Below are 6,000 nucleotides of genomic sequence, written 5' to 3'. Positions count from 1 at the left end.
TTAATGGCATCCCAAAAAAATCCTTGGCATTATGCCCTATATGGAATGAAGTACTGATTGCGAATGTACCAAAAGCAAAATGAATTACTTCATATTACTTGATTTTTCGTGTTAATTAGACATATATATACACACAAAAAACACCAATTATTGTTCAATGATGATTATCGTTTATGCGCTATCGGCGGTGGAGCATCTTTATGGATACATGTACCATGCGTACAAGGCATTGTGGTGTATGGATGTCTGTTTATTTTGAGAGGCCGTGGTATATTCTTACCGTGTCTCATTGTAGTTGTGGAGCTCTGGTCCTTTATATTTTATTTTGTTATCTAAAAGCCAACGGGCAAATCAGTCGTCCACACCAATCATGCCGATTTTTTAAAATTTGTTTAAGAACCATGGTATTGTACTTGTTAAGATAGAAATTGTGTGTTAGATACGTTTAGTTGCTTCTGATGATGTTTGGGTACCTTGATCCAAGCAAAACATGAACCAGGTTGTTTGATTTAGTTCGCTATCAGTGATTGAGGTACACATAAGAAGTGGTGTGGATTCTTTGATGTATTCCAGAGACAGGAAACAAACTCACAAGGCCTCCTCATTGGCGAGTCTAATTTCAACGCATTTGATGTCTGTGATAATATTGAATTACACGACAATTTTGCATTCTTTGCAAATTATCACCTTCATGTTGAACCTTTTAAGCACTAATTCAAACTAGAATTATTGATTAATGACATCACTAGATTCTAAGATCAGACGTTTATATTTTAATCAATTAAACAATCAATTAATGTGTATCATTCGTATTGTAAAATATCTTAGTTTTTCACCACATTTAGTCAACAAAATTAGCTAAATGGTCCTTTTCCTATAATCCTTTCAGGATGGCTCTTATGTTTGTTTGTTGTTGTTTTTAATAGCCATTTAACAGCCATTATCATTTTAGACGATCTCACGTGTATGCGGTATGCTGCGCGTGTGTTGTCCCTTTGTTATAAATTGATACAATTGCGGATCAAACGTCCTTGTTCTGGTTATGTGCAAGACTAAGTCACTTTTGTGTAATAATGGATCTTCTACTCTTTTTTATAATGATATTCCATATTTACTGTTCCTGCGTAACGCTCACCATAAGGGGAGTGGGACGACTAGTTCGACCGTTGTCAGTATAATGTGACCGGGGTTCGAGTTGTTTTTGTTTCAATTTTGAATGGGAGAGTGTATTTTAAAATGTTCCACCGCCGAAAGGACATAAACGATACTCATCATTTGAAGAAAAAAATGAAGTTTGAATGTATCTAATTAACAGAAAAAAAAAATTAGTAATTTATTTCACTTTTGGTGGATTGGCAATCCAAGGCCAAACCGGTGTGTGCAAGAGTTAACTTCCTTCTCCTACCTTCGTATCAAACACAATACTTCGCTCACTTCTGCGAACTTTGGTTCGGACACAAGTGTACGAATACACATGAGAGAGGAGAGTATATTAAGGAATATATCGCTGGAGGTTACAGTTCCACATAGTTATTGGTTAGCGGGTTTTTTTAAGTGTATTTACATTTTACCGACTATCGACTTTTTCAACGTTATACGATTGATGTAATAGCCGGTCAATTGATGGAATCCCGGAACAGCTGGCTTCAATTAGGCGGGCGGGAAATGTTCAGACGAATTGAGGGATGTTCGAAAAGAATGTTTATCTAGAGACTTCAAATTTTCAGTTAGTCCCAAAATGCTCACTTTCATCAGAAATATATATATACTACTTTCATGCCCTGTAATTATATATACAGTGGGAGCACATTTTAACCGGTATATCCACTTCTTGAAGGCTTCACGGTACGCTGATCTATATATTGTCACTGGTAACCACAATTCATTTCTTTTATTTCCTTGAACCTTACGGTTCATCAAGAAAAAGTTCGTTAATAAATACAGTGCAGCAAAACTTAATATACAATCACATAGATATTTAACACACAGACAAACATACAAAGTACAGATATACCCAACAGGTGCACGACCGCAACGCTAGTGTAGAGGGTGTTTCTACGTTTGTTTCAAACAGTATTCAGTCTTTTCATGGCCAAAACTATCAATTTTCCTAAATTAGATTATTATTTATTATTTCTTGTTTCCAGAAGTTGAATAAATTTGGCTATGCTAGGTTTATTATGATATTTTTTGATAAAACGGTTTCTAATATCTGAGTAATTATTGCATTTAATTATGAGATGGTACTCGTCTTCAATGTCATCATCATCACAACATATACATTTTCGACTGCGTCTGTCTATATTTCTATATCTACCGGTTTCTACATTTAATTTATGAGAAGATAACCTTATTTTTTGCAATTTCTTTGACATGTTGTCGAGCAATAGGTATAGTTAAATACTGTTTCAAACAAAATTCACCACAAATATATTTGTATAAAGAACACTTAGGTGACGTATTGATAAATTCTAAACAATTTTATTGAAAAATATCAATCATTCGAATTTTAATTATATATTCAGTACTCTGCTTTAAAAAAAACAGTTTTCTCAAGACTTTATTTTAAACCAGTGTTTAAAAATTCTAAAATATCTAACTATATGTAGAGGAAGTCTACCAAGTTATTGATATATCATAACGTTGGGAGTACTTTTCTTAACACCTAAAATTCTCTTACAAAAACTTAAATGTAATTTTTCAAATCCAGGCCCAGGCGCTTTATGGAATCCCCATACTTCCGATCCAAAATTTAAAATACTGCCAACATAAGTATCAAAAATACTTAATTGAGTTTCAATGTGAAAATAATTTCTATTGCATACACTTGATATTGAAAACATAGCCTTTCTCCCCTGCTCAGCTATTTTTATATTGTGTCATATAGATTTTCCCATTATATTTCATCAAAATCCCTAAGTAATTAAAGCTATCAACATTTTCTATTGCGGAACCATTGAAATACCATTTCTCAGAGTCTTTCAGTTTACCTCCATTTCTGAAAACCATAACTTAAGTTGTTATCAACATTTACTGTTAACTTCCATTTGTAAGTACAAAGTAATAAAGATTTGAACATTTTCTTTTAGCTTTCTGCAGATTCAGCTAGTAATACTGTGTCGTCTGCATACATTAATAGAAATACATTTAACATTTGTAGCTCTACTGAAGGACAATTATCGGTTAAGAATGTTTTCCACAATCGTTTACACAGATTAAAAATACAAACAGGGAAGTGATTTCACTTTGACACAAACCGATATCACATGAGAAGAGATCAGACATTGAATTGCTGAATTTCACACAACATTTCACATCATCAGATAAAGCTCGTGAAATATTCAACATTTTCCCTCCCACGCCTTCATTGATAAGCTTATACCATAAATTTTGTCTGTTAACGAAATCAAACGCCTTTTTATAATCTATAAAGCAACAATAAAGTTTTTGTTTCTTTCCCAATGTTCTTCTAATTAATGTCTGTAAAGCAAAAGTAGCATCTGTAGTAGACATTTTTTCCTGAAACCAAATTGTGCATCGTTTTTGAATATTTTGAATCAAATTCCATCAGACGATTATTTAAACCGTGAATATTTTTGAAAGACAACTTATAAGAGTAATACCCCTATAATCATTAGTATCGTTGAAGTTTCCTTTTTTAGATATAGGTATAATATTACCAATTGACCAAATGGGAGGGTACGTAAATGCCAGATTTAAATATATTATTTAAGATGACAACAAGACATGGCATTAGAATTTCTTTTCCTTTCATAAAAAATCATTCAACAACTTGTCGTGACCACTGGCTTTATCAGAGCTTAATTTCTTAATAACATTCACAACTTCTTCTTCAGAAATATCACCATCCAGCTCACAGGGACCTGGCACGATTTTTTAAATAACAGTATACATATACACAATATAGTATCAAGGGTATGAACTCGGCGGCCGAGAAAAGCGGACCTATTTTTCTAAAACCGTGATTATTTTGATAAATGGGTTCTTACCAACATTGACGTATATCTTACCGTAAAGAGAAATAATTTATCTTTCCATTAAGTGCTTGATGAACAAAATTGGCCAAGTATTGACAAAGTTATCGCTTGGTGAATCGGAAAATTTACGAAAAATATACTAGGTAGACATTTCCCTGTCCGGTAAATTTCCCGATTCATCAAGCCATACAATGGTATATTTTGTATCATAATTTCTCAAAAAGTCTTTCACATCATCGTTTACTTTACATTCGGTAGATGCTAAATTTCTAAAATGCTGGAAAAATTATGTTCATTTAAAGAAGACGTATTACGATTTCTTTTCCTTTTTTTGAAAAGTTTTATAAAAATGTTTTGGGTTTGATTTCCTTAAAAAGTTCAGCATATTACCTCGCTGAGTTATATAATCTCGTTTCAATTTCAGTTCCATTTTCTTATACGTCCGTTTTTACATAATAATATGTCATGGTTTCTCTCATTCTTACATTTGTTAAATTCTGACAATGTTTTTTTTAATAATCTATATGCAAAGATTTACATGCATCGGTAAACTATGGCTTATCCTCTCTTATTGTATATTTTTTACTTTCAGCACATTCTGAATATACAACAGTACTTAAATGTAATAACAAGTCTTTCAGTGTATTGGTGTACTTTAAACGCAATAATTCATGCCAGTCTGGCTAAAGTCATTACAAGTGCAGTACTTCAACAACAGATGTCTATTATTATTCAAAATTCTATAAAAGTCATCTCTGTTATCATTTTCTTTGGTTATTTTTTCTTGCAATTATCTTCATCAGTTGAGACTTTTGTCACATGTACACTTGTTTTTAGAGTTAAACAGACTGGAGAGTGATCGGATAATGAGTTAAAAATCCCACTTTCAAAATAAATGATATTCGAAATAGAATCATCAAATGTTAAAACATAATCGATTAGACTGGTTCCTCGATTATTAAAGAATGTAATACTTCCGATAGACTCGTCTTTGTGTCTACCAGTTATAATCCTCAGACCAGTAGTTTTATAAAGAGCTATGAGTTGTCAGCCAAACTGATTTGTAACTGTATTTGAGTTAGTACGTACAAGTTAATTCAGAGTCAGGAACATAATTTACTACACTACATAGAGTATCAGCAGTGACATCACTAATTTTTTCATTGCTTATATAATCTTTTTGGTTACCCGTTCGGCTGTTGATATCACCGCATACAATAATTATACCAATATCTTTGTACTTACAAATCATGTCTTCAAGGCAGGCAAAAAGATCAATATCACACTTTTCGTAGAATATACTGTTGACAGGTGGAAAATAACAAGTGAAAATATATATGTCGCAGCTGTCTTATATTCGAGATAGTTTTAACAGAACAGTATTATCGTTTATGTTCTCTACCACTTTACAGAAACGTGCCAAAGGTGATTTTATAACAACAGCAATATCACCTCCTTCACAATGCATCCTCCGGAATATTCCTCCGATCGTTTACTTTACATTCGGTAGATGCTAAATTTCTAAAATGCTGGAAAAATTATGTTCATTTAAAGAAGACGTATTACGATTTCTTTTCCTTTTTTTGAAAAGTTTTATAAAAATGTTTTGGGTTTGATTTCCTTAAAAAGTTCAGCATATTACCTCGCTGAGTTATATATTCTCGTTTCAATTTCAGTTCCATTTTCTTATACATCCGTTTTTTACATAATAATATGTCATGGTTTCTCTCATTCTTACATTTGTTAAATTCTGACAATGTTTTTTTTAATAATCTATATGCAAAGATTTACATGCATCGGTAAACTATGGCTTATCCTCTCTTATTGTATATTTTTTACTTTCAGCACATTCTGAATATACAACAGTACTTAAATGTAATAACAAGTCTTTCAGTGTATTGGTGTACTTTAAACGCAATAATTCATGCCAGTCTGGCTAAAGTCATTACAAGTGCAGTACTTCAACAACAGATGTCTATTATTATTCAAAATTCTATAAAAG

This window comes from Argopecten irradians, chromosome 14 (genome assembly GCF_041381155.1).
Source record: "Argopecten irradians isolate NY chromosome 14, Ai_NY, whole genome shotgun sequence".
NCBI lineage: Eukaryota > Metazoa > Mollusca > Bivalvia > Pectinida > Pectinidae > Argopecten > Argopecten irradians.
Note: the sequence above shows the minus strand (reverse complement) of the source record.